The sequence below is a fragment of the Lipotes vexillifer genome, unplaced genomic scaffold, assembly GCF_000442215.2.
Source record: "Lipotes vexillifer unplaced genomic scaffold, Lipotes_vexillifer_v1.1 scaffold1574, whole genome shotgun sequence".
In the NCBI taxonomy this organism is placed as follows: Eukaryota; Metazoa; Chordata; class Mammalia; order Artiodactyla; family Lipotidae; genus Lipotes; species Lipotes vexillifer.
Genome location: NW_006772719.1, coordinates 481053 through 504082, shown reverse-complemented (window position 1 = coordinate 504082; position 23030 = coordinate 481053). Strand labels below are relative to the sequence as shown.

The following is a 23030-nucleotide window of genomic DNA, read 5'->3' as shown; positions in this document are numbered from 1 at the left end:
ATGGCTGGTGATAGATTTGGCACCTATTATGAGCCCTATTGTGTGTCCTCCCCTCTTCACCCCCATTCATATGTTGAAGTCCTAGCCCTCAGTACTTCAGATGTGACTCTATTTGAAGATACAGACTTAAAAGAGGTAATTAAGGTTAAATGAGGTCATTGGGATGGGCCCTAACCCATGTGTCTGTATTTGGAAATAGGACCTTCAAAGATGTGATTAAGTTAAGGTACCTGAGGGTGGGTCATAATCTAATCTGACTGACATCCTTATAAGAAGAGGAAATTTGAACATGGAGACAGATCCCAGAGGTACAAGCACCTGCACAGAGGGACAACCATGTGAAGAGGCAGCAAGTGAGTGGCCATCTTCAAACCAGAAAGAGTGACCTCAGAAGAAACCAACCCTGCTGGCACTTTGATCTTAGATTTCTAGCCTCTACTACTGTGAGAAAATAAGTTTCAGTTGTTTAAAACCACCCCATCTGTGGTATTACACTATGGCAGCCCGAGCAGACTAATACAGTGCCACAGAGCACAAATACAGGTGTTAGCTATCTTTAATTTAGCTATTTCCTCTTTAATTGGCTCAAACAAATTTGCATTGAGGAAAAACAGGTCTTAATAAGCTCTTAGAGCATATGTCTTGAAGGCAGTCAAAGCCACAGACCCAAGCCCTATTTCCATAAGTAATTTAGCCCTAGTTATTCAGTAACAAGACTGAAAGCCTATGGGGAGTATCTAGCAGAAGAAGGGTGACTTTCACAGAGCTGCCTGAGCAGCATTCAGTGTTCTTCAATCCTAGGAACTACTGGACATTGTGGTACCCATGGCCATGGACACCCTAAGACCCATTCACAGTGAGATTTTCAGATCAGTAACAACACAGAGAATAAACTTTCAATAGCCCTGCCTTTCTTTGGCAGAGCTGGGTTTTGAAACAAGCTCTCCTGATACCACTGTTTACTTTTTCACTGGACTGGCTTAAAGATTCTGGCATTTGAGTATGTATTAAATACTAATTATGTGACTAGTAAGTACAGTGCTTGAGGTAGTATGAGAAGGATCTGAAATAACATTGGCACTTAGTTGAACTTACCCTTTTTCTGAAGGAATCCCGAGTCCCAATTAACTGAGATGTCTGACCTTGCCACATTATTATACTGGGTGGTCTTACACATCCTGGAAAATAAGGCCAATTTTTAAGTGGTATCTTTTAGATATTTAAAACAACCCTTTTATGACAGCTTTGATTAAAAACTCATACAAGATAAAGCATATACTATCATTTTTAGATACAGAAGAGATACAGTCAATCACATGTTCACACACACACACACACACACACACACACTCACATAAACATTCCCTCAGACACTGTCATTGGTTACCCATTGAAAAGTTTAATCACTTTCAACATTGGGAAATATTTTCTTATATAGTTGATCTTAATCTCTAATGTAGCAGTTTATTTCTTCCTTTTAGGTCCTCGGTACAAAGAGGGGACAGCTGGCCCCAATTCTTTTTCCACACACTGGGGGACTTAACGTGGTGAAATAGGTCATGCCTGTCGATTACAATAGCAGACTTGAATTTTCTATAACTCTGATTCTTTTAACTCCCTGCACCTGGGAAATAGAGGGTAGGGAATAACTGGTGTTTGGCAGGATTTCATACATTGCCCATAAACTTTTCTTTCAACAAAAATTTGTCCTCATCAGATTTGTCGTAATTATTTAGCAAAATGTCTAGGGAAAAATACACAAAATAATCAGTAAAATTTCTTCTGTTTGTGATTGAAGAAAACTAATGAAAAAGAGACAGCCAAGTCCCTCAGCCTCCTCCTGTGTTGTTCATGTTTTGTTAAAAATGTGGTATATACGCTTTTTGATAAATGCTGTTGACCCTTGTGATTCTTGAATTGTTAGTCTTTAGAGTGACAATAAAATCTTTGGGGGTTGGTTTCTATGTGATAGATTAGTTAGACCAACTCTCCCACTGGTAACGGTTATCAAAATTTAAAAAACAAATAACCAACTCTTTGAAGGCTTTGAAGAGTGACTAAAAATGGGAGAAACTGGAGCAGAGAATACTTTTGAAAGATGAGCTGAAGAGGTGAAACTTGCCATTTTGTGGTTGACTAAAAAATGTCAAGTATAGCAGAAAGACACAACTTTACACACTTGAGGTATGAGATACTACAGTTTGGTATTGTCAGAGTTGGGACATTTGGGATGAAATCTTGAAAGGGAAGGAACTACAGAGAGGATAAGCCCCAAATTAAATCTGTAATTTGGCTGACCACTAATTGGAGGGGAAACAGAGAGGTCCAGATAAACAAAAACAAAACAAAACAAAATGAAACAAAAAAAATGGTAGAAGCTGATATTACTCAGTTGAGAGTTCAGCAACTGCCAATGTAGAGAAGCGAGTTTGACTATCAAATTAAGTGCCTGCTAGAATTAAAAAAAAAAAAAATCACGCTGCTGGATATGTCTATTAACTGACTGTGGTGACAGTATCACAGGTGTTTGCATATGTGGAGTTACACACAATAAATATGTACAGTTCTTTGTATATCAATTATACCTTAATAAATCTGTTTAAAAAACACTCCACAGGGCTTCCCTGGTGGCGCAGTGGTTGAGAATCTGCCTGCTAATGCAGGGAACACGGGTTCGAGCCCTGGTCTGGGAAGATCCCGCATGCCACGGAGCAACTGGGCCCGTGAGCCACAACTACTGAGCCTGCGCGTCTGGAGCCTGTGCTCCACAACAAGAGAGGCCGCGAGAGTGAGAGGCCCGCGCACCGCGATGAAGAGTGGCCCCCGCTTGCCACAACTAGAGAAAGCCCTCGCACAGAAACGAAGACCTAACACAGCCATAAATAAATAAATAAAGCAAACTGTCAACAAGTAAAAATAAACACAATTATAAAAAAAAAAAAAAAAAACACTCCACAGATAAACATAACAGAATTTAGGGTCTTTACAATGTATCACTCATAATGTCCAGTATCCAAATAAAAATCAGTAGATATGTAAAAATAAAAGGAAATGTGACCCTAGCTCATGAAAAATCAATGGAAAACAAAACCCTAAGGTGAGCCAGATGTTGCAATGAGCAGATAAAGACTTTAAAACAACATATAAATATGTTTAACTTCTTAAAGATAAATATGTGCACAATGGAGGAACAGATGGAGAATCTCAGCACAGAAATAGAAACTAGTAAAAAAAAAAAAAAAAAAAGAGCAAAATGGGAATTATAGACCCGAAAAGTACAATAATGGAAATAAAATTGTCATTGGAGGAGCTTCAAAACAGGTTTGAGATAGTATAAGAGTCAGTGGAATTGAAGAAAGATTAATAGAAGTTATTAAATCTAAGGAACAAAGAGAAGTGAGATAGAAGAAACTTGAACAAAGCCACAGCTGTCTGTGAGATGATAGCAATAAGTCTAACATACATGTAATTTGAGTCTCAGGAGTCAAGATAAGAGAGAATAGGATAGAGCAACAACAAAAACAAAACAAATTGAAAAAATAATGGCTGAAAACTTCTCAAATTTGCTGAAAAACATCAATTTATAGGTCAAAGAAGCTCATGGACAGAAAGCAGTATAAATACAAAGAAAATGCCACATAGGTACATCTTTGTCAAACTGTTGTAATCCAAAGCTAAAGAAAAAATCTTGAAAGTGGCCAGAGACAAAAAGACACAATACCTATAAGGTAAAGCAATAGAAATGAAGGTAACATTTCAAAATGTAGGGAAGACAGACTGATGATATCTTCAAAGTACTAAAGGAAAAGTTAAAAAAAAAACTACTAAATCAGAATTATATATAAGAAAAATACACTTTACAAATGAAAGTGAAATAAACATATTTTAGAATTAGAGGGCTTCCCTGGTGGTGCAGTGGTTGAGAGTCCGCCTGCTGATGCAGGGGACACGGGTTCGTGCCCCGGTCTGGGAAGATCCCACATGCCGCAGAGCGGCTGGGCCCGTGAGCCATGGCCGCTGAGCCTGCACGTCCAGAGCCTGTGCTCGGCAACAGGAGAGGCATGACAGTGAGAGGCCCACGTACTGCAAAAAAAAAAAAAAAAAAAAAAAAAAAAAAGAATTAAAAAAGTAAAAGAATTTATTGCCAAAAGACCCATACTACTAGAAATGCTAAATGAAGATGTTGAGGCTGAAGGAAAATGACACCAAGTAGTAAGTAGGATCTGTGAGAAAGACTGAATACCTCTTTAAAGTATAAATAGGTGTATAAATATACTATATATATAAATATAAAATCTAGAGCTATCTATATAGTTCTATCTATCTATCTATAGTCTTATAAATATACACTACAGATAGTCTTTCCTTAAAAGACTTAGGATGGTTTAATGTGAAAATTACCACACTTTTTCATGTAGTTTATAATGTTTGTACATATATATGCAAAGCATAATTTCACATAATAGCAATAATAGCACAGAATATTGAGGTGGGGCAATAAATGCAACAAGACTGTTGCAAGATTCTAATATTTTATTTGAGTTAGTACAGGGGTAGCTCTAAGTAAATTATGATAAGTAAATATAATACTCAGAGCAACCTATAGAAATAATGCAAAGAGCTATGGCTAAAAAGCCAATGGAATATTAAATATTTGGATAAACTCCCCCAAAAGGCAAAAAAAGGATAAACAGAAGAACAAAAATTGATGATATAAATGGAAAAACAAACTCCCTAATTGTCAAATTAAATCCAATCATATCATTAATTACATTAAATGTAAATAACAAACACTACAATTAAAAGGCAGAGATTATCAGACTGGATACAATAGTAAGACCCAGCCACATGTTATCTACAAGAGACACTCTTTAAATACAAAGAAACAAATACATTGAATGTAAAAGGATGGAAGAAGATAGCCCATGAAAAAATGGCTCTATTTAGACTAAGCACATTAATAAAGATAAATCTGAGCAGTTCATAATGATAAAAGGGTCAATACATCAGGAAGATATGGCATTTATGAATTAATTTGCACCTGATGACAACAGCTTCAAAGTAGAAGAAGGGACCTAAGAGAACTGAGAAACAGCAAAGGAAAGAAATCAATTAAAGTAAAATCATTACTGGATATTTTAGTAGTTTTCTCTCAATAACTGATATAGCAGTTAAGTCAAAAATTATTAAGGACATATAAAAGATACGGAAAATCTAAGTGGCATTATCAACCATCTTGACCTAAGTGACAATAGTAAAAAACTACATCCTACAACTTTAGAATATGCATTCTTTTCAAATGCACATGGACTGTTCGTCAAGAAAGGCATATGTTAGCTATAAAACACGTATAATTAAATTTCAAAGACTGAAATCATAGAACAATTATTCTTTTAGTATAATAGAATTGAATTATGAATCACTAAATATTTGAAAGTTAAACAGTACAATTTAACCCATGAGTTAAAGAAGGAATTGTAGGGGAAAATATAAAATATTCTGAGCTAAATTGCAATAAACTAAATATAACAAAATATGTTTGATTCGGCTAAGAAAAATATTTAGAATGATTTTTTTGTTGTTGTTATTTTGCTTCAAATACTTACATTGGAAATATTTAAAGGTTTAAGATAAACTATCAGTTTCCACTTTAAGAAAGCAAGTAAATTGAATTTAAAATAAGTAGCAGGAAAAAATAAAGAAGAGAACAGATATCAATAAAGATAGATAATATAGAAACAGAAAATTAACAAAACAAAAAACTGATTCTTTGAATTTATTAATTAAAATTGATAAACACCTGGCAAAACTGATCACACAAACCAAGAATAAAACCTGAATTATCTGAGCAAGAATAAAAGAGGAATTATCAGGGCATATATTAAGATATTACAAAGGTAATGAGGGAATATTATGAACAATTTTATGCCAATAAATTTGACAACTTATATGATGGAGAAATTCTTTGCAAAGCACAACTCTCTAGAAAAAGGAAACAAGAATAAATATAAATCTGAGTATACTTAAACCTGTGAAAGAAAATAATTTTGCTATTAAAAAAAAATCCTCCAGGGCTTCCCTGGTGGTGCAGTGGTTGAGAGTCCGCCTGCCGATGCAGGGGACACGGGTTCGTGCCCCGGTCTGGGAAGATCCCACATGCCGCAGAGCGGCTGGGCCCGTGAGCCATGGCCGCTGAGCCTGCGCGTCCGGAACCTGTGCTCCGCAACGGGAGAGGCCACAACAGTGAGAGTCCCGCATACCGCAAAAAACAAACAAACAAACAAAAAATCCTCCAAAGAAAACTCCAGGCTTAAATAATTTCACTAGTGAGTTCTATCAAATATTTGGTGAAAAATAATAACAATCTGAAACAAATCATTTCAGATAATGGAAGAGGAGAAAATATTTTCGAACTCATTTGATGAGGCCAACACAATCCTGACAGGTAAACCTTACAAAAACATTACAAGAAAATTATAGAGCAACAGCCCTCATAAATATAGTGCAAAAATCCTTAACAAAACATTAACAAATCAAATACAGTAACGTCTAAAAGTGATAACACATTGTGGCTGTATTATTCAGGGTTCTCCAGAGAAATGGAACCAAAAGCATGTATATATATTTATAATAAGAAATTGGCTCATGCTATTATGGAAGCTGGCAAATCCCAAGATCTGCAGGGTGAGCTGTCAAGCTGAAAACAATAGAGCTAATGGTTTAGTTCCAGTCCAAGTCAAAGTCCTGAGAACCAGGAGAGCTGATGTTGTGGTTCCTTTCTGAAGGGAAGCAGCCTCAAGACTCAGGAATAGCTGGGATTTCAGTTAAAGTCCAAAGGCAGGAAAAAAGCTACTGTCCCAGTGTGATGGCAGTCAGCCAGGAGGAATTCTCTCTTACTCAGGGGATGGTTAGCCTTTTTGTTCTATTCAAGCCTTCAATTGACTGGAAGCCCACTCACATTAGGGAGCGCAATCTGCTTTACTCAGTCTAAAGATCTCAATATTAATCTCATCCAAAAACTCTCACAGAAACATCCAGAATAATGTTTAGCCAAATATCTAGGCACCCCATGGCTCAGTCAAATTGGCACATAAAACTGACCATCACAAGCCCACCCTTTGTCAACTTGGCATCCTTATGCATCCGCTTAAACCATACTTAATCTCCTAGTAAAGATAATAACAAGGTTATAATTCTGCTTAATGTGATACAAATGCCTTACATACAACTTAAAACGCATTAGCCATTTCCCCAGAAGAGGAGATAAAAGTCTTTGAGTGATGTTTACCCTCCTCCTTGATATCCTGTAACTTAAATACTAAGATGTAAAGATAATGATACTTAAATACTATGATATGAAGTCAATGCATCTTATATTACTTGATAAGGGGATAAGAGAGCAAAGAAAACAATGATGTTACACACACACACACACACAAACACATCTATAACAAAATAAGGAAAAAATACTCATAACAATTACAGGCTTCTATAACTGGTCATGTGGTTGTACTTAGTATTTACTCCATTACCCATTCTGTACTCCCTATGCCTTCAGCAAGTACCTCAGCTGATTGTAGTTCTTTACTTGGTGGAGTACTCAAACCCTCATTCCTAAAGAGCTGTGGCCATTAGTAATCCTACCTGGATTGAGTTGTGATAGTTTCCACTGACCTTAATTCCAGGGTTTGGTAATACTAAGAGACATCCTAAGGATCTCCTGTATTCCAGATATACTCTTCCTTTCCTCCACATGGATCAGTAGTCCAACTTCCTCTTGGAAGTTATCCACTATCATGCTATTACTATGGATGCTAGTTTTGGCAGAAGCACTGCATGCAGGAAAGGAAAATCCATATCCAGAGTGAGTGTTTATTTCAGTAAGAATAAATTGCTGCCACTTTCATGACAGATGCCATCTGATGTAATCAACCTGCCACCAGGGAGCTGGATGATCACCCCGGGGAATGGTGCCATACTGGAGGCTCAGTGTTGGTCTCTGCTGTTGATGGATTGGGTACTCACCAGTGGCCATAGCCAGATCACCCTTGGTAAATAGAAATCTATGTTGCTGAACCCATGCATAATCTCCCTCCCTGCCACCATGGCCACTGTGTTCATGAGCCCATTGGGCAATGACAGTGGGACTGGGGAACGAGGCTGACTGGTATGTACAGAATGAGCTATCCTATCCATTTGCTTATTAAAATTCTCCTTTTATGAAGTCACCCTTTGATAATTATTCACTTGGGACACAAATATCTTCAGGATTTATACTCATTCAGAGAGGTCTATCTCATATCTCTTTCCCAAATTTCCTTGTCACCAGTTTTCCAATCATGTTCCTTCCATGTTCCTGACCATCCAACCAAACAATTGGCCATGGTCCATAAATCAGTGTAAAATTGTACATCTAGCCACTTCTTCTTCTAATAAAAGTTACCAGCCAGGTGCACTGCTCAGAGCTCTGGCCACTGGATTTGCCTTCACCATTGTCCTTCAGAGATATCTCAGAATGGGGCTATAATGCTGCAGCTGTCCACTTTGGAGCAGTGCCTGCATATTGTGCAGAATCATCTGAAAACCAGGGCCAAGTCTTCTCTTCATCTGCTAATTGATCATAGGGAACCCCCCATAAGCCACAGTTGCAGGCTGAGAGAGAGAAAATAGTGTAGCAGGAGTGGCATGGGCATTTTGGCCACTTCTTCAGGTCACTTACTTGTGCTTTCAGAGCTTGCTTGGTCCTGATGATGTATATACCACTTCCATTTGATGATGAAGTGCCCTAAGCATGACCAATTTTATGGCTTGGTGGGTCAAATAATACCCAGTTCATGGTGAGCAGTTCAGGTTGCATGATAAGTTAGTAGCCTATGGGTAAGAGTTCAAGCTCTACTAAGGTCTAGTAGCAGGCCAACAGCTGTTTATCAAAATGGGAGTAGTTGATGCCAGAGGATTGCAGGGCTTTGCTCTAAAACCCCAAGAGCCTGCACTGTGATTCACCTATAGGGGACTGCCAAAGGCTCCAAACATCATCTGCCAATGACACTTCAAGTCCCATTGGATCTGCTGAATCATATGGCCCAAGTGGCAGAGCAGCTTGCACCGCAGTCTGGACCTGATGCAGAGCCTTCTCTTGATCTGGGTCCCACTTAAAACCTGAAGCTTTCCAGGTCACTCAGTAAGTGGACTGGAGCAACACTAAAATGAGAAATATGTTGCTTCCAAAATCCAAAGGGACCCACTAGGCACTGTGTTTCTTTTTTTTTTTTTTTTTTTTTTTAAGTTGTAGGGGGGACCAGAACAACAGCTTCTCCTTCACCTTCGAAGGGGTATCTCAACGTGCCACACACTAAGAAATTTCACTGAGTAAGTCCCCTGAAACTTTGTTGGGTTTATGTCCTACCATCTGACATGCAGATATCTTACCAATAAGTCTAGAGTCATTGCTACTTCTTGTTCACTAAGTCAAATCAACATTATGTAATCCACTGCAGCATGGAAGGGAAAGGCAATCAAGATCCTTGTGAACTAAATTATGACACAGAGCTGGAGAGTTGATAGGTAGGACAGTGAATGTATATTGCTGGCCTTGCCAGCTGAAAGCAAACTGCTTCTGGTCGTTCTAACTAACAGGTATGGGGGAAAACCATTTGCCAGATCATTAGCTGCACATCAGGTACTAGGGGATATGTTAATTTGTTCAAAAAATAAAACCACATCTGGGGATCTAGGAAGATGTAAGACGCGGAGATCACCTTCCTCCCCACAGATACACCAGAAATACATCTACACATGGAACAACTCCTACGGAACAACTACTGAACACCGGCAGAAGACCTCAGACCTCCCAAAAGGCAAGAAACTCCCCACAAACCTGGGTAGGGCAAAAGAAAAAAGAATAAACAGAGACAAAAGAACAGGGATGGGACCTGCACCAGTGGGAGGGAGCCGTGAAGAAGGAAAGGTTTCTACACACTAGAAGCCCCTTCGCGGGCGGAGACTGCGGGTGGCGGAGGAGAGCGCAGCAACAGGGGTGCGGAGGGCAAAGTGGAGAGATTCCCGCACAGAGGATCGGCGGCGACCGGCACTCACCACCCCAAGAGGCTTGTCTGCTCACCCGCCGGGGCGGGCGGGGCTGGGAGCTGAGGCTCGGGCTCCAGTAGGACAGCAGGGAGAGGACTGGCGGCGTGAGCATGGCCTGAAGAGGTTAGGGCACCACGGCTAGCCGAGAGGGAGTCCGGGAAAAAGCCTGGACCTGCCGAAGAGGCAAGAGACATTTTCTTCCCTCTTTGTTTCACGGTGCGTGAGGAGAGGGGATTCAGAGCGCTGCTTAAAGGAGCTCCAGAGACGGACGCAAGCCGCGGCTAACGGCGTGGACCCCAGAGATGGGCATGAGATGCTAAGGCTGCTGCTGCCGCCACCAAGAAGCCTGTGTGCGAGCACAGGTCACTAGCCACATCTCCCTTCCGGGGAGCCTGTGCAGCCCGCCACTGCCAGAGTCCCAGGATCCAGGGACAACTTCCCCGGGAGAACGCACGGTGCGCCTCAGGCTGGTGCAACGTCACGCCGGCCTCTGCCGCCGCAGGATCGCCCCGCACTCCATGTCCCTCTCTCCCCGGCCTGAGTGAGAGCCCCCGAATCAGCGGCTCCTTTAACGCCGTCCTGTCTGAGCGAAGAACAGACGCCCTCCGGCGACCTACAGGCAGAGGCGGGGCCAAATCCAAAGCTGAACCCCGGGAACTGTGCGAAAAAAGAAGAGAAAGGGAACTCTCTCCCAGCAGCCTCAGGAGCAGCGGATTAAAGCTCCACAATCAACTTGAGGTACCCTGCAACTGTGTAATACCTGAATAGACAACAAATCATCCCAAATTGAGGAGGTGGACTTTTAGACCAAGATTTATTATTTATTCCCCTTCTCCTCTTTTTGTGAGTGTGTATGTGTACGCTTCTGTGTGAGATTTTGTCTGTATAGCTTTGCTTTCAGCATTTGTCCTAGGGTTCTATCCATCCGCTTTTATTTTTTAAATTTTTTCTTAATAATTATTTTTTATTTTAATAACTATATTATTTATTTTATCGTTCTCCCTCTCTCTCTCTCTCCTCTCCCTCTCTCTCTCTGTGTCTCTCTCTCTCTCTCTGTCTCTCTCTGTCTGTCTCTCTCTCCCTTTTATTCTGAGCCGAGTGGATGAAAGGCTCTTGGTGCTGCAGCCAGGAGTCAGTGCTGTGCCTCTGAGGTGGGAGAGCCAACTTCAGGACACTGGTCCACAAGAGACCTCCCGGCTCGACGTAATGTCAAACGGTGAAAATCACCCAGAGATCTCCATCTCAACACCAACACCCAGCTTCACTCAACGACCAGCAAGCTACAGTGCTAGACACCCTATGCCAAACAACAAGCAAGACAGGAACACAACCCCACCCATTAGCAGAAAGGCGGCCTAAAATCAAAATAAGTCCACAGACACCCCAAAACCCACCACCAGACGTGGACCTGACCACCAGAAAGACAAGATCCAGCCTCATCCACCAGAACACATGCCAACCTATGCCAACCATATAGCAAAACAGGAACACAACCCCACCCACTAGCAGAGAGGCTGCCTAAAATCATAATAAGTCCACAGACACCCCAAAACACACCACCAGACGTGGACCTGCCCACTAGAGAGACAAGATCTAGCCTCATACACCACAACACAGCCACTAGTCCCCTCCACCAGGAAGCCTACACAACCCACTGAACCAACCTTAGCCACTGGAGACAGACATCAAAAACAACGGGAGCTACGAACTTGCAGCCTGCAAAAAGGTGAACCCAATCACAGTAAGATAAGCAAAATGAGAAGACAGAAAAACACACAGCAGATGAAGGAGCAGGATAAAAACCCACCAGACCTAACAAATGAAGAGGAAATAGGCAGTCTACCTGAAAAAGAATTCAGAATAATGATAGTAAAGATGATCCAAAATCTTGGAAATAGAATAGACAAAATGCAAGAAACATTTAACAAGGACCTAGAAGAACTAAAGATGAAACAAGCAATGATGAACAACACAATAAATGAAATTAAAAAATACTCTAGAAGGGATCAATAGCAGAATAACTGAGGCAGAAGAACGGATAAGTGACCTGGAAGATAAAACAGTGGAAATAACTACTGCAGAGCAGAATAAAGAAAAAAGAGTGAAAAGAACTGAGGACAGTCTCAGACACCTCTGGGACAACAATAAACGCACCAACATTCGAATTATAGGGCTTCCACAAGAAGAAGAGAAAAAGAAAGGGACTGAGAAAATATTTGAAGAGATTATAGTTGAAAACTTCCCTAATATGGGAAAGGAAACAGTTAATGAAGTCCAGGAAGCACAGAGAGTCCCATACAGGATAAATTCAAGGAGAAATATGCCAAGACACATATTATTCAAACTGTCAAAAATTAAATACAAAGGAAACATATTAAAAGCAGCAAGGGAAAAACAACAAATAAAACACAAGGGAATCCCCATAAGGTTAACAGCTGTTCTTTCAGCATAAACTCTGCAGGCCAGAAGGGAGTGGCAGGACATATTTAAAGTGATGAAAGGGAAAAACCTACAACCAAGATTACTCCAACGAGCAAGGATCTCATTCAGATTTGATTGAGAAATTAAAACCTTTAAAGACAAGCAGAAGCTGAGAGAGCTCAGCACCACCAAACCAGCTTTACAACAAATGCTAAAGGATCTTCTCTAGGCAAGAAACAGAAGAGAAGGAAAAGACCTATAATAACAAACCCAAAACAATTAAGAAAATTGGAATAGGAACATACATATCGATAATTACCTTAAATATAAATGGATTAAATGCTCCCACCAAAAGACACAGGCTTTCTGAATGGATACAAAAACAAGACCCATATATATGCTGTCTCTAAGAACCCACTTCAGACTTAGGGACACATACAGACTGAAATTGAGGGGATGGAAAAAGATATTCCATGCAAATGAAAACCAAAAGAAAGCTGGAGTAGCAATTCTCATATCAGACAAAATAGACTTTAAAATAAAGACTATTACAAGAGATAAAGAAGGACACTACATAATGATCAAGGGATTGACCCAAGAAGAAGATATAACAAGTGTAAATATTTATGCACCCAACATAGGAGCACCTCAATACATAAGGCCAATACTAACAGCCATAAAAGGGGAAATCGACAGTAACACATTCATAGTAGGGGACTTTAACACCCCACTTTAACCAATGGACAGATCATCCAAAATGAAAATAAATAAGGAAACACAAGCTTTAAACGATACATTAAACAAGATGGACTTAATTGATATCTATAGGACATTCCATCCAAAAACAACAGAATACACATTTTTCTAAAGTGCTCATGGAACATTCTCCAGGATAGATCATATCTTGGGTCACAAATCAAGCCTTGGTAAATTTAAGAAAATTGAAATTGTATGGAAGTATTTTTTTGGACCACAATGCTATGAGACTAGATATCAATTACAGGAAAAGATCTATAAAAAATACAAATACATGGAGGCTAAACAATACACTACTTAATAACGAATTGATCATTGAAGACATCAAAGAGGAAATCAAAAAATACCTAGAAACAAATGACAATGGAGACACGACGACCCAAAAGCTATGGGATGCAGCAAAAGCAGTTCTAAGAGGTAAGTTTATAGCAATACAATCCTACCTTAAGAAACAGGAAACATCTCGAATAAACAACCTAACCTTGCAGCAAAAGCAATTAGAGACAGAAGAAGAAAAAAACCCCAAAGTTAGCAAAAGGAAAGAAATAATAAAGATCAGATCAGAAATAAATGAAAAAGAAATGAAGGAAATGATAGCAAAGTTCAATAAAAGTAAAAGCTGGTTCTTTGAGAAGATAAACAAAACTGATAAACCATTAGCCAGACTCATCAAGAAAAAAAGGGAGAAGACTCAAATCAATATAATTAGAAATGAAAAAAGAGAAGTAACAACTGACACTGCAGAAATACAAAAGATCATGAGAGATTACTACAAGCAACTCTATGCCAATAAAATGGACAACCTGGAAGAAATGGACAAATTCTTAGAAATGGACAACCTGCCAAGACTGAATCAGGAAGAAATAGAAAATATGAACAGGCCAATCACAAGCACTGAAATTGAAACTGTGATTAAAAATCTTCCAACAAACAAAAGCCCAGGACCAGATGGCTTCACAGGTGACTTCTATCAAACATTTAGAGAAGAGCTAACACCTATCCTTCTCAAACTCTTACAAAATATAGCAGAGGGAGGAACACTCCCAAACTCATTCTACGAGGCCACCATCACCCTGATACCAAAACCAGACAAGGATGTCACAAAGAAAGAAAACTACAGGCCAATATCACTGATGAACATAGATGCAAAAATCCTCAACAAAATACTAGCAAACAGAATCCAACAGCACATTAAAAGGATCATACACCATGATCAAGTGGGGTTTATTCCAGGAATGCAAGGATTCTTCAATATACGCAAATCTATCAATGTGATTAACCATATTAACAAATTGAAGGAGAAAAACCATATGATCATCTCAATAGATGCAGAGAAAGCTTTTGACAAAATTCAACACCCATTTATGATAAAAACCCTGCAGAAAGTAGGTGTAGAGGGAACTTTCCTCAATATAATAAAGGCCGTATATGACAAGCCCACAGCCAACATCATCCTCAATGGCGAAAAACTGAAAGCATTTCCACTAAGGTCAGGAACAAGACAAGGTTGCCCACTCTCACCACTCTTATTCAACATAGTTTTGGAAGTTTTAGCCACAGCAATCAGAGAAGAAAAGGAAATAAAAGGAATCCAAATCGGAAAAGAAGAAGTAAAGCTGTCACTGTTTGCAGATGACATGATACTATACATAGAGAATCCTAAAGATGCTACCAGAAAACTACTAGAGCTAATCAATGAATTTTGTAAAGTAGCAGGATATAAAATTAATGCACGGAAATCTCTGTCATTCCTATATACTAATGATGAAAAATCTGAAACTGAAATCAAGAAAACACTCCCATTTACCATTGCAACAAAAAGAATAAAATATCTAGGAATAAACCTACCTAAGGAGACAAAAGACCTGTATGCAGAAAATTATAAGACACTGATGAAAGAAATTAAGGATGATACAAATAGATGGAGAGATATACCATGTTCTTGGGTTGGAAGAATCAACATTGTGAAAATGACACTACTACTACCCAAAGCAACCTACATATTCAACGCAATCCCTATCAAACTACCACTGGCATTTTTCACAGAACTAGAACAAAAAATTTCACAATTTGTATGGAAACACTAAAACCTCGAATAGCCAAAGCAATCTTGAGAACAAAAAATGGAGCTGGTGGAATCAGGCTCCCTGACTTCAGACTATACTACAAAGCTTCAGTAATCAAGACACTATGGTACTAGCACAAAAACAGAAAGATAGATCAATGGAACAGGATAGAAAGCCCAGCGATAAACCCACGCACCTATGGTCACCTTATCTTTGATAAAGGAGGCAGGAATGTACAGTGGAGAAAGGACAGCCTCTTCAATAAGTGGTGCTGGGAAAAGTGGACAGCTACATGTAAAAGTATGAGATTAGATCACTCTCTAACAACATACACAAAAATAAGCTCAACATGGATTAAAGACCTAAATGTAAGGCCAGAAACTATCAAACTCTTAGAGGAAAACACAGGCAGAACACTCTATGACATAAATCACAGCAAGATCCTTCTTGACCCACCTCCTAGAGAAATGGAAATAAAAACAAAAATAAACGAATGGGACCTAATGAAAGTTCAAAGCTTTTGCACAGCAAAGGAAACCATAAACAAGACCAAAAGACAACCCTCAGAATGGCAGAAAATATTTGCAAATGAAGCAACTGACAAAGGATTAATCTCCAAAATGTACAAGCAGCTCATGCAGCTCAATACCAAAAAAACAAACAACCCAATCCAAAAATGGGCAGAAGACCTAAATAGACATTTCTCCAAAGAAGATATACAGACTGCCAACAAATACATGAAAGCATGCTCAACATCATTAATCATTAGAGAAATGCAAATCAAAACTACAATGAGGTATCATCTCACACCAGTCAGAATGGCCATCACCAAAAAATCTCAAAACAATAAATGCTGGAGAGGGTGAGGAGAAAAGGAAACACTCTTGCACTGCTGGTGGGAATGTGAATTGGTACAGCCAGTATGGAAAACAGTATGGAGGTTCCTTAAAAAAACTACAAATAGAACTACCATATGACCCAGCAATCCCACTACTGAGCATATACCCTGAGAAAACCATAATTCAAAAAGGGTCATGTACCAAAATGTTCATTGCAGCTCTATTTACAATAGCCAGGAGATGGAAACAACCTAAGTGTTCATCATCGGATGAATGGATAAAGAAGATGTGGCACATATATACAATGGAATATTACTCAGCCATAGAAAGAAACGCAATTGCGCTATTTGTAATGAGGTGGATGGACCTAGAGTCTGTCATACAGAGTGAAGTAAGTCAGAAAGAGAAAGACATATACCGTATGCTAACACATATATATGGAATTTAAGAAAAAAAAATGTCATGAAGAACGTAGGGGTAAGACAGGAATAAAGACACAGACCTACTAGAGAATGGACTTGAGGATATTGGGAGGGGGAAGGGTAAGCTGTGACAAAGCGAGAGAGAGGCATGGACATATATACACTACCAAACGTAAAACAGATAGCTAGTGGGAAGCAGCCACATAGCACAGGGAGATAGCTTGGTGCTTTGTGACTGCCTGGAGGGGTGGGATAGGGAGGGTGGGAGGGAGGGAGATGCAAGAGGGAAGAGATATGGGAACATACGTATATGTATAACTGATTCACTTTTTTATAAAGCAGAAACTAACACACCTTTGTAGAGCAATTATACTCCAATAAAGGTGTAAAAATAAATAAATAAAAACTTAAGGGGGAAATGGCATTTGTTTTATCGAGTGGTAGATATATTCTTTTCTGTGTGTATCATTCAATATTTTTATAGATTACACTCCATTTAAAGTTATTATAGAACACTGGCTATATTCCCTGTGTTGTAAAAAAACAAAAAAAACAAAAAAACCACATCTGGTGCTGCAGCTGCAGTTGGAGTCATGATCTGATTAAGTTTATGATAATCTACAGTTATGCTGCAAAATGTGTCTGTCTTCTGCATCAGCTGAATAGGCAAGTTGAATGAGGATGTGGTAGGAATCGCTACCCGTGTATTAATGGTGGTGCTAATCTCTGCAATCCTTCTAGCAACAGAGTACTGCTTTTGGCTTACCATTTTCCTAGGCAGAGGCAGTTTCAGTGGTTTTCACTTGGCTTTTCCCACCAGGGTAGTGCTCACTCTACAGATGAGAGAACCAATATGGGGGTGTTGCCATCTGATGAGTATGTCTATTCAAATTATGCATTTTGGAACTGGGAAAATAACTGCAGGATGGGTTCAGGGTCACGCTATGCCTGCCCACTGTGCAGTAGACCTGAGCTCCATAATCCTTACTCTGACTAGCAGACCACAGTGATATTTTGGGTCTCCTGTAATTAATATCAGTTCAGAGCTAGTGTCTGTTTAAGTTAGAAAACTCAAGTAGTTCTTTTGGAGTGTGTTGTACCTCTTCACAGGTCACAGTTTGTACCTCACCCTTAGGGGCCTGCTGGGACTTAAGTCTAGTTAGGTCTAGAAGAAAAGAAAGGTGGCAGGGGTGTATCCTGAGGAGAATCAGCATTGTTTTGCATGGCGACTGCCTCAGGGGAGGCCATTATGGTCTCCTCAGGCAATCTGGAGTTAATCCTTTCAGGCTGGGTAGAGAGGCCACTTCCACCATGGCTGGAAAGACTGTTTCCACTGGCAGAGAAGATTCATCAGAATTTAGGGCTCAATGTTTCCACTTCATCAGGGTCTCCCAATATAGCCTATTGCAACTTTCATGATCCCATTCCATCCCAATCAAAGTCCTCACTTTAATTGTAGACACCCTTGTATTGTAATTCAGTCAGTTGCAGTATGAGATTTTTGGGTTTGATTTTTCAGAAATTTTAGCCCTCAGCTATAGGAGATAAGGGTCTCCTTTAGGGAACAGGTAGAAGCTTTCAGGTCATCTGTGAACACTTGAGCTGGGAATTTGAATCCCTGATCTCATCCTTTTCTTTTTAGGAGTATTCAACAGTGATACCTATACAACCAGATTACACCATGAACTATCAACAACACTCACTTCAATAGTGGAAACAGAGTCATTAATGTCTTTAAATCTAATCAGACTAGAGAGCCAATTCCAGGAACTCCAGACAAATTTAGAAAATTCATCCTTAAAATTTTATTCTGATAGAACCACTCTCTGTATCAATATTTCACTAATGAATTCTGTGAAACATTCTGTGAAAAATAATACTGATCTTAAATTATTTCAGATAATAGAGGAGGAGAAAATATTTCCAAACTAATTTCATGAAGCCATTACAATCCTGATAGGAAAACCTTACAAAGACATTACAAAACAACTATAGAGCATCAGCCCTTATAAACATAGTGCAAAAATCTTTAACAAAATATTAGTAAAGAAAATGCAATATTTTCTGAAAAATGATAATGTATCATGGCCAAGTGGTATTTATCCAAGTAATTCAAGATTGTTTTAACACTTAAAAGCAATCAATGAAATCCACTATAGTGCCAAATAAAAGAAGAAAATCCTGTGATGTGTTGAATATCATTATTTTGATACATAAAGCCAAAACATGTGACCAAATATAAAACCCATTCATGACACAGAAAAAGAAAATCTGCTAGGATGCTTGGAATAAACCACAATTTCTTCATTCTGAGAAATGACATCTATGAAAACTCTGCAACTTACATCATACCTAATATTCTCCCTAAGATTGGGATTTATGCATGACGGCTCTTAGCATTTCTATTCAACATTTTTTGGAGGACCTGGCCATCACAATAAGTGAAGGTAAAAGGGAAAAAAAATGCATATGGATTGGAATGGAAAAAAGTTAAATCATCCTATTCAGAGACAATCCGATAGCTTTTTGTAAAAACAACAACAACAAAAATCCTAAGGAATTAATAGCAATTAAAAAAAGGTTCTCAAACTAATAAGTGAGGTTCACAAGACCTGAGGTTACCAAGACAATATACAAACAATTATATTTCTATATACTAGAAGCAAACAACTGGAAAAGAAAAAAAACAATTAAATTCCTTTTACAATTATATAAAACTATTTATAAAGTGCATAGGAATATATTTTTAAAAGTCACACAAAACCTCTATTTTTATTTATTTAATTTATTAATTAATTTATTTATTTTTGGCAGCATTGGGTCTTTGTTGCTGCGTGCAGGTTTTCTCTAGTTGCGGCGAGAGGGGGCTACATTGCGGTGCATGAGCTTCTCCTTGCCATGGCTTCTCCTGTTGCGAAGCATGGGCTCAAGGCATGCGGGCTTCGTTAGCTGTGGCACGTGGGCTCAGTAGTTGTGGCTCATGGGTTCTAGAACACAGGCTCAGTAGTTATGGCACATGGGCTTAGTTGCTCTGCAGCATGTGGGATCTTCCTGGACCAGGGCTCAAACCCGTGTCCCCTGCATTGGCAGGCAGATTTTTAACCACTGCACCACCAGGGAAGCCCAAAAACCTTTATTTTTAAAACCATGGAACATTGCTGAAAGAAATGAAGAGACATAGCTATATCTTGAAAGATGCAATATTTTAAAGATCTCCATTTCTCCAAAATTAATCTATAGATTGCATATAATCTCAGTCAGGATCCCAGCAGACTTTTTTATATAAATTGATAAACTTGTACAAAAATGTATATGAATATGCAAAGAATCTAGAATTTTCAAAACAATCTTGGGAAAAAGAAAAGCAAAAAAGCTAGAAGTCTTGTACTCATGACTTCAAGACTTACTATAAGTTATATTGATCAAGATAGCATGGGGCTTCCCTGGTGGCGCAGTGGTTGGGAGTCCGCCTGCCGATACAGGGGACACGGGTTCGTGCCCCGGTCTGGGAAGATCCCACATGCTGAAGAGCGGCTGGGTTTGTGAGCCATGGCCGCTGAGTCTACGCGTCCGGAGCCTGTGCTCCGCAACGGTAGAGGCCACAACAGTGAGAGGCCCGAGTACCGCAAAAAAATAAATAAATAAATAAAAAAAGCATGGCATTTGTCATAAAGACAGACAATAGATCAATGGAATAAAATAGAGGGTCCAAGTGAACCCATATTATATAGAAAATTGACTTTCAATATAGGTGCCAACTCAATTCAATGAGGAAAGGACAGTCTTCTCAACAAATGGTGCTGGGACAATTGAATCTTCACAAGAAACAAATAAACAAAAATCCACCCCTCTTTCTCACACCATACATATGACTTAATCTGTTATGGATCATAGACCTAAACATACAAACTGAATCTAGGGGGCTTCCCTGGTGGCGCAGTGATTGGGAATCTGCCTTCCAATGCAGGAGCACGGGTTCGAGCCCTGGTCTGGGAAGATCCCACATGCCACAGAGCAACTAGGCCCGTGCACCACAACTACTGAGCCTGCGCGTCTGGAGCCTGTGCTCCGCAACAAGAGAGGCCGCGATAGTGAGAGGCCTGCGCGCTGCGATGAAGAGTGGCCCCTGCTCCCTACAACTAGAGAAAGCCCTCGCACAGAAACGAAGACCCAACACAGCCGAAAATAAATAAATAAATAAATAAATAAACTGAATCTACGTAGCTTTTAGAAGACTACATACAAGAATATTATCATTACTGTTAGAAACATAAAGAACATGAACAGACAAGCCACATATAGGAGAAAAGTATTCAAAAACGTATATTCACAAAACATCTGACAAAGGACTTGTATCCAGCATATATTCAGAATTCCATGACTCAATAATAAAGCAAAATTAACCCAATAAAAATATGGGCAAAAGATGTGAACAGACACATCACAAATTAAGTTACCAAATGGTCATTAAGGCCTGAAAAAGTATTCGGCATGGAAAATGATCAGGGCAATGTAAATTAAAACAATATCACTAAATACCCAGCAAAATGGCTAAAATATAAAAGACTAACAACACAGATTGCAAGGACCTGGAGCAACTGGAACTCTCATACATTGCTGGCAGAAATGTAAAATGGTATAACCATTTTGAAAAAACGTTTGGCAGTTTCTTTTAAACTGCCTGCTCTTTGACCCAGCATTCCACTCCTAGGTATTTACCTAAGAAAAATGAACACATATGTCCACATAAAGACTTAGATGAAAACATTCACGGCTGCTTTAATCACATTAGCCAAAAACTGTTAAGTCCAAATGTACATCTGCAGAAAAATAAACAAACTATTGTATAGCCATAAAACAGAGCACTACTCAACAATAATGAATTACTTGTTGATTCACTCAGTAACATGGATGACTCTCCCAAATAACGTGCAGAGAGAAAGAAGGACATATACAAACAGTATATGCTGAATGATTGCATTTATGTTAAGTTTTAGAACCGGCAAAACTTACGTAAAGTGAGAAGAAAATCAGAATACTATTTGCCTGGGTTGGGATGAAGGGAATGTGACTGGACTGGGACACAACAAAAATTTCTAGGGAGACAGGAATACCCCACATTATGATACAGCTGTGGATTGTGGATTACTCAGTTTTATCCATTCTCCAGAATTGTATATCAAATATTTATATATTTTAGTATATGAATTTACCTCAAAGAAAAAGAAATTAAAATACTACTACTACCACTACTACTGCTGCTGCTACTACTACTACTGATAAAGTGGTGGATCGATAATGAATGACAGCATAGAGAAAATAAGAATGGCAGGTGTTGATAATTGTGGCTAATGGGTCCAAGAGATTTCACTATACTATTTACCATTCTGTTTACTTTTTATAAGTTTTAAATTTCCTACAATAAATACTAAAAATAATTTGATATGCAATACAAATAAGTAACATGACAGTGATTGAAAAACGGGGTTATCCAGTAATCATTTAAGACTCAAATTCTTGTATTTTATCTAAAAAAGTAAATCTAATTGCACATGCATACATACATGTTTTTAAGTTAAAAAATCAATTGGGGCCCGTCGCTCGCCGGCTGGTGGCCTCGCTCGGCCCTCAGCTCCGTGGCGGCGTTGGAAGGCGGCCTGGTCCCTTGCAGGCCCATGGCGGCGACTGCGGCGCTGCCGGGCGCGGGCGGGCCTCCAGCGGGCGGCGGCGCTGGGGGCGGCGGGTCCCCGCCGGGCAGCTGGGCAGTGGGGCGCCTCGAGGGCCGCGAGTTCGAGTACCTGATGAAGAAGCGCTCGGTGACCATCAGGCGAAACTCGTCGCAGGGCTCGGCGGACGTGAGCATGGGCCACTCGAGCTTCATCTCGCGGCGCCACCTCGAGATCTTCACGCCCCCGGGCGGCGGCGGCCATGGTTGGGCGGCCCCGGGGCCGTTGGCGCAGCCCGGGCCCGACGCGGGTGGCGACTTCTACCTGCGCTGCCTCGGCAAGAATGGCGTGTGCGTCGACAGCGTGTTCCAAAGCTGCGGGATGCCGCCGCTGCAGCTGCGGCGCGTATGAGTGGGGCCGGGGCCGGGGGGCGGGGGGCGGGGGTGCGGCCTGGCCGTCGCGACCCGGACCCCGACCACGGCCCCTACCAAGACTCGGACCACCGACTCGCGATCCACCGTGACCCACGACCCCCTACCCCCACGTACGACCAGGAGGACCCAGATCCGGGCCCTGACCAGGCCCTCCACGTACGGCCCGTGGCAAGGACCCAGACCCCGGCCAATGATCTCCACCTGGTCCTAGCCACGAGCAGGACACAGTCAGGACCCAGACTCGGAGGCCCATTCCGACCCCAAGCGCTTGTCCATCCTCCCTACAACCGGGACCTATATCCCGACATCTGGCCTTGTTCTTCCTCCACGTGGGCTGAGG

General features: G+C 40.2%; 1 pseudogene; it reads left to right on the top strand.

Moving 5' to 3' along the window:
- On the top strand, positions 1–22667 carry LOC103081899 (forkhead box protein K2 pseudogene; annotated as a pseudogene).
- Positions 22668–23030: the final 363 nt, after the last annotated feature.